We start from the raw sequence: 6,403 nt of genomic DNA, 5'->3' as shown, positions 1-6,403 counted from the left end.
GGCCTTAGATGTGGTTTTCGGATTGAGAAATCATGTAATGATGATCTTTAGCATGATGGATGTTGTTATTTTGTATTTCAGGGTGGCAAAGGGCTTGGTAAATAGCCCTATGTTGTTCACACGAGTAGACACACGGGCGTGTGTCTAGGCTGTGTGTGACACACGGCCAGCCCCATGGGCGTGTTGTCCAGCCGTGTGTCCCCTGAACGTAAAAATTTCTAGTCAGTATGCATGGTAGTAAACACACGGGCAGAGACACGGCCGTATGTCTTAGCCCTGTGAAGGGCATGGCCTAGCACACGGACGTGTGCCTTAGCCGTGTGACCCTTAAAGGTTGCTGACGTCAAAAATAGAATGTCAAGATTTTTAGACACGAGCTAGGACACGGGCATGTCATAGCCGTGTGAGAGACACGGGCGATGGAAACGGACGTGTGTCAGGCCTTGTAAAAACCCCTGTAGGTTCGAATTTAGAATTTAATTCACATGGGCGTGGTACACGGGAGTGTCCCTAGAGGCTTAGGCCGTTTATGTCACACGGGCCATCAGCACGGCCATGTTATAATGAACACACGGGCGTGTTGCCCTTCCATACGGGCATAAGCCCTTTTTCAAGGGATTATTTTTCTAAAGTCAGTTAAGGACCTGAGCCGATCCCGAGTGGTTCCCAAAGGACGTTTGAGGCCTCGTAGGCCTTTGTTAAGGAGTTTACTTAATGTTTTAAATTTGATCAAGTTTAGATGACTCGAGAACGTTGAAAAACATGTGTTCAAGTGTGGTAACGCCTCATATTTCGTCCCGTCGTAGGACTCGGGTGTGGGGTGTTGTGTAACACCACGAACCCGAGACCATCGCCGGTGTCGGACACGAGGGGTTAACAAGCCAAATCCACATATTTCGCCCACCAATTGACATTTCCAGTCAGGCTGGAAAACTGCGTCACTGTCGCCTTAAAAATCATATCTCGAGTTTCAAAACTCGGAAACTGGTTTCGTAAATTTTCCCTAAATTTAGACTCATATATCCATCCATGGATTTATTTCTAGAATTTTTTGTCGGGCCAATTGGTACAGTTTATTAGTTAAAGTCACCCATGTTACAGGGATCGACTGCTCTGACCTCCGCGCGTTACAACTTGAATATCTCTCTGTACAGGGATTTAATACTGGTGCCGTTTGTTTCTAATGAAACTAGACTCAAAATGGAATCTGTACATATAAGGCATGACTCCTAATTCTTTCTGGATAATTTATAGTAAATTTTTAAAGTTTCGACAGGGGACCCAGAAACCGTTCTGGCCCTGTCTCACAATAGCTTTAATATCTCTTAACATGTGACTCCTATGACCGTTTCGTTTCTTCCATATGAAAGTAGACTCATCAAGGTTCATTTACATAGCTTAATCACTATTTAATACCACTCCTACAAATTTTGGTGATTTTCACATTCACGTCACTGCAGCTGGCAGCATCTGTTTTAAGGTAGGTCTTACCTATTTTGTAGTCTCCATGAACCAACTAGTCTTGCCATACATAGGTTCACATATGATCATTTTAACCATACCAATGGCTGATCATGTGACCAACACTCCCATTTCCAATCCATAATCACATCATGACACCATATATATATATACAAACCGCAAATAGTCTAAGTTCAGTACTTCACTTTTACGAGCCATTTTCGCATGGCCGTACACATATACATCACAACATATTTGAACCAACAAGGGTAGTCCTATACATGCCATTTCAAAGTTCAACCAAAATTTATACCAAAATGGAGGCTTTGATAGTGTAGATGACTTGACTTTAATGATCCCGAATCCGATTGCTATCGAGCAAAATCTATAAAACAGAGAGCCAAAGCAACGGGGTAAGCATTTTTATGCTTAGTAAGTCTCAAGGAATAAAATCAGCTTTAATTAAAGCAATACATTCACATAGCCAAATGCATCATTTCATTAATACACATTCACATAATCATTCTTACTTCACACTTCATCATTATATACTTTCACAAGGTATCAACCAATTCAATAGCTGAAATTGTTAGTCGATTGAGCGAATGTTGCTCAAGCATGTCGACTTTTCCAATGCACATATAATCATACCTTATTCTTTGGGCTTTTCGAGCGTACTAATGGAATTTATTACAGCAGCCAACACTCACCTCCAGCCCAAGCTTCTTGAATACAACCGGATATAACCACGTGCACGAATGCCTTGGTCTTAGCCCGGATAGAACGACTTCGCATACGAATGCCTTGGTCTTAGCCTGATGTAGCCACTAGCACAATTGCCTTGGTCTTAACCGGATATAATTTCCAGCATAAATGTCGTCGGGACTTAGCCGGATATCATACAATTGCTCATGCATACATACATCAATAATCATTAGACATTCATGTTTCATTTTCGTTACTAAGGCTCAAACACAAATGTAATCACTAGCATAATCGTCTTGGGACTTAGCCCGGTATCATTCAAATACTCATACACACATAAATCAATAATCATTACACATCCATATTTCATTTCACATAATTCAAGTAGGGTCACTTCTTGAGGACTTACCTCGGATGTTGTCGAGCGGCTTTTACGGCTATTCGATCACTTTTTCCTTCCCTTGTCCAATTGTGGCCCTCTAAGCTCTTGAGTTAATTCAAACAAATTCAATTTATTAAAACCTCATTATGCTAGCTTATGGCGAATATGACAAGGAGTTTAAATGGTCATATGGCCACCCTTTAGCTTGAATACACAATGATCATGCACATTTTATACTACATCAAGCAATTCAATACAATTCATTCAAGCATCAAGGAAAAGCTAAGGCCATCAATAGGCTACCTAAGGCCGAATATACTTGTCCAATTTGAGGCCAATTATACACTTAATACCACACAAAACAACATGCATTTTACTAATTAATGTTTTACATATTGTGGCTCAATACTTATAATATAGCATCAAGCACTCATATGGCCGATTATACTTAGTCATACTTGCACCAAATCAACAATAAATTCCAAGATTTCCACATCATATGTGTACTAGGCGAATGTACTTGCAATTTCACAAACATTCTTCAACATTTTCTTCTTTAAACAAACATATTCATCACTTACTTCATAACCAAAACATCATGTGCAAACATATATATACATATATGTGCATGGCAATTTCAAGGTGTCCCTAGCCATCCAAAACACAAATTTTAACTAACATGCAAGAAGCATGAACCATGCTCATGAATGCATCATGGCGAATACATCACAATCATGCCCTTTTCAACTTCAATCATGGTTAAACAAAAGAAAACTCAATGTCTTACTCAAGATGGCTACAAAGAAATCTCAAGAGTAGACAATCCATCATTGCATGCATCATCATCAAGCTTCACACTTAGCATGCAATGGCTTTATCACAATATCAACTTTGACCAAATACCACTTCCATGGCATAACAAGGATTTGAACCATGGCTAACATGAACATCAAGTTGGCAACTAAAACATGCATGAATCTCATGACACAACCTCATACATACCTTAATCTTGGTGCAAGTTTAGCCAAATCTCCTTCTAGATCTCTTCTAAACAAATAAAATGAAGCAAAAATCTCTTCTTCCCTTAGTATTTTCGGCCAAAAGGAGAGAACAAGGATGAACAAAAATTTTGTTTTCCTTCTTAGTTGCACTGCAATGGGGGGAATGCTACACTCTCACACATATTTTTTTTGTTTCTCTTCCCACATCTAATTATTAATCATTTCTTTCATGCTCCATTAACAAAACATGTTTCAACATGCTTTCTTTGCCCATAACCCATGTCATGGCCGCCACCACCTATAAAGGGGAATTTGACATGCAAGTCCATTATTTTGCATGCATGCTTTAATTAGTCATCACACATTTCCCTATCGTACTTTCAAAGTTCACTACTAAGTCCTTTCTAGTGGAATTCACCTTTATAACACTAAATCAATCATCAAAAAATGTCATACATGAGCATACACATATTATAGGCATCAAAATAAATTTTGAATTATTTTTATGCCTCGGTTTTGTGGTCCCGAAACCACATTCCGACTAGGGTCAATTTTGGGCTGTCACAACTCTCCCCACTTAATAAATTTTCGTCCCGAAAATCTTACCGTAAATAGGGTTGGGTATCGCTCTTTCATAGAGTTCTCGGTTTCCCAAGTAGCTTCTTCTATCCGTGCTTGAACCATAACACCTTCACTAGCGGAACACGCTTGTTTCGCAACTCTTTCACTTCCGTGATAGGATACAAATCGGTTCTTCCTCATAACTCATATTGGCTTGAATTTCAACTTCGATGGACTAATCACGTGCGATGGATCGATCTATAGCGTCGAAGCATCGAAACATGAAAGACATCGTGAACCTTTTCGAGTTCGGGGCAAAATCAAACGATATGCCACTTGGACCGACTCGCTCGGATATCTCATATGGCCCAATGAACCTCGGGCTCAACTTGCCCTTACGGCCAAATCTGAGTATCTTTTTCCAAGGCGATACCTTGAGAAACACTTTATCTCCCACCTAATACTCGATGTCCTTACGCTTCAGATCCGCGTACGACTTCTGACGATCGGAGGCTATCTTCGACTTTCACGGATTACTTTCACTTTACATTCAAAGATCTCTAATCAAATCCACCCGAAAATTTTGCTTTCACCGAGCTCAGTCCAAAACAATGGTGTATGGCATTTACGACCGTACAAAGCCTCGTAGGGTGCCATCTTAATACTTGATTGAAAGCTGTTGTTGTAAGCGAATTCAATCATCGGCAAATACCGTTCCCATGAACCACTAAACTCGAGGACGCAACATCTTAACATATCCTCAAGTATCTGAATTATCCGCTCGGATTGACCATCGGTTTGGGGGTGAAAGGCGGTGCTGAAATGCAACTTGGTACCCAAAGCTTCTTGCAACTTTTTCCAAAATCGCGAGGTAAACCTCGGATCTCTATCCGACACGATGGAAATAGGCACCCCGTGCAATCTCACAATCTGAGAAACGTACAGTTCGGCTAGTTTGTCCATTGAAAAGTCCGTACGTACGGGGACAAAGTGAGCCGACTTAGTCAATCTATCTACAACGACCCAAACCACATCCTTCTTACTCGACAAGGGCGGTCCGGATACAAAGTCCATTGTGACTCGATCCCATTTCCACTCGGGTATCGTGATTGGTGAAGTAATCTCAAGGCACTTGATGTTCCGCTTTCACTTGTTGACATATTAAGCATCTCAAACAAAGTCGGAGATGTCTCGTTTCATACCATGCCACCTAAACCGACGCGTTTCAAATCGTTGTACATCTTCGTACTCCCCGGGTGGATTGCCATTCGGCTACAATGGGCTTCGTTCAAAATTATCGAAATGAGTTCCGAATTCTTTGGAACACACAGACGACCTTTGAACCTCAAACAATCGTCATCATCGATTTGAAACTCCGAGTCCTTGTTCGGAACACACTCAGCTCGTTTTGCAGCCAACTCGTCGTCGACTTTCTGAGCTTCTCGAATTTGATGCATCAATAGTGGTTTGGCTTTCAATTCAGCTACTAACACACTGTCGGATCAAACAGACAAGTGCACATTCATCGCTCGTAAAGTGAATAATGATTTACGACTCAAGGCATCCGCAACCACATTCGCCTTTCCGGGGTGATAGTCAATGACCAGCTCATAATCCTTTAACAGCTCGAGCCAACGTCTTTGTCGCAGATTTAAGTCTCTTTGGGTCATCAAATATTTGAGACTTTTGTGATCCGAGTACACATGGCACTTCTCACCAAATAAGTAATGTCGCCAAATCTTTAAGGCGAATACGATGGCAGCTAATTCGAGATCATGGGTCGGATAATTTTTCTCGTGTGGCTTTAATTGCCTCGACGCATAGGCCACAACTCAACCTTCTTGCATCAATCGCAACCTAACCCAAGGAGGGAGGCGTCACTATAGATGACAAACTCTTTGCCAGATTCGGGTTGCACTAGAATTGGGGCTCCGTCAAATAAGTTTTCAGTTGATCGAAACTTTTCGACATTTCTCCGTCCATTCGAACTTAACATCCTTTTAGAGTAGCCGTCATCGGCGTGGCTATCGTTGAGAAACCTTTACAAATCGTCGGTAATAACCTAAGCAAGCCCCAAAAAGCTCCGAACCTCAATAATATTTCTGAGGCTTCCAATTAAGTATGGCTGAAATTTTATTGAATTAGACTCGAATACCGATCTGAGATACCACATGACCCAAGAAGCTAACCTCTCTTAACGAAACTCACACTTGCTTGAACTTAGCATATAATTGCTTATCCCGTAAAATTTGCAGCACTAACCTCGGTGTTCATCATGTTCGGTCTCATTTCT

Source organism: Gossypium arboreum, chromosome 3 (assembly GCF_025698485.1).
Source record: "Gossypium arboreum isolate Shixiya-1 chromosome 3, ASM2569848v2, whole genome shotgun sequence".
NCBI classification, from domain to species: domain Eukaryota; kingdom Viridiplantae; phylum Streptophyta; class Magnoliopsida; order Malvales; family Malvaceae; genus Gossypium; species Gossypium arboreum.
The sequence above is the reverse complement of the archived record's forward strand: the minus strand, read 5'-3'. Positions refer to the sequence as shown.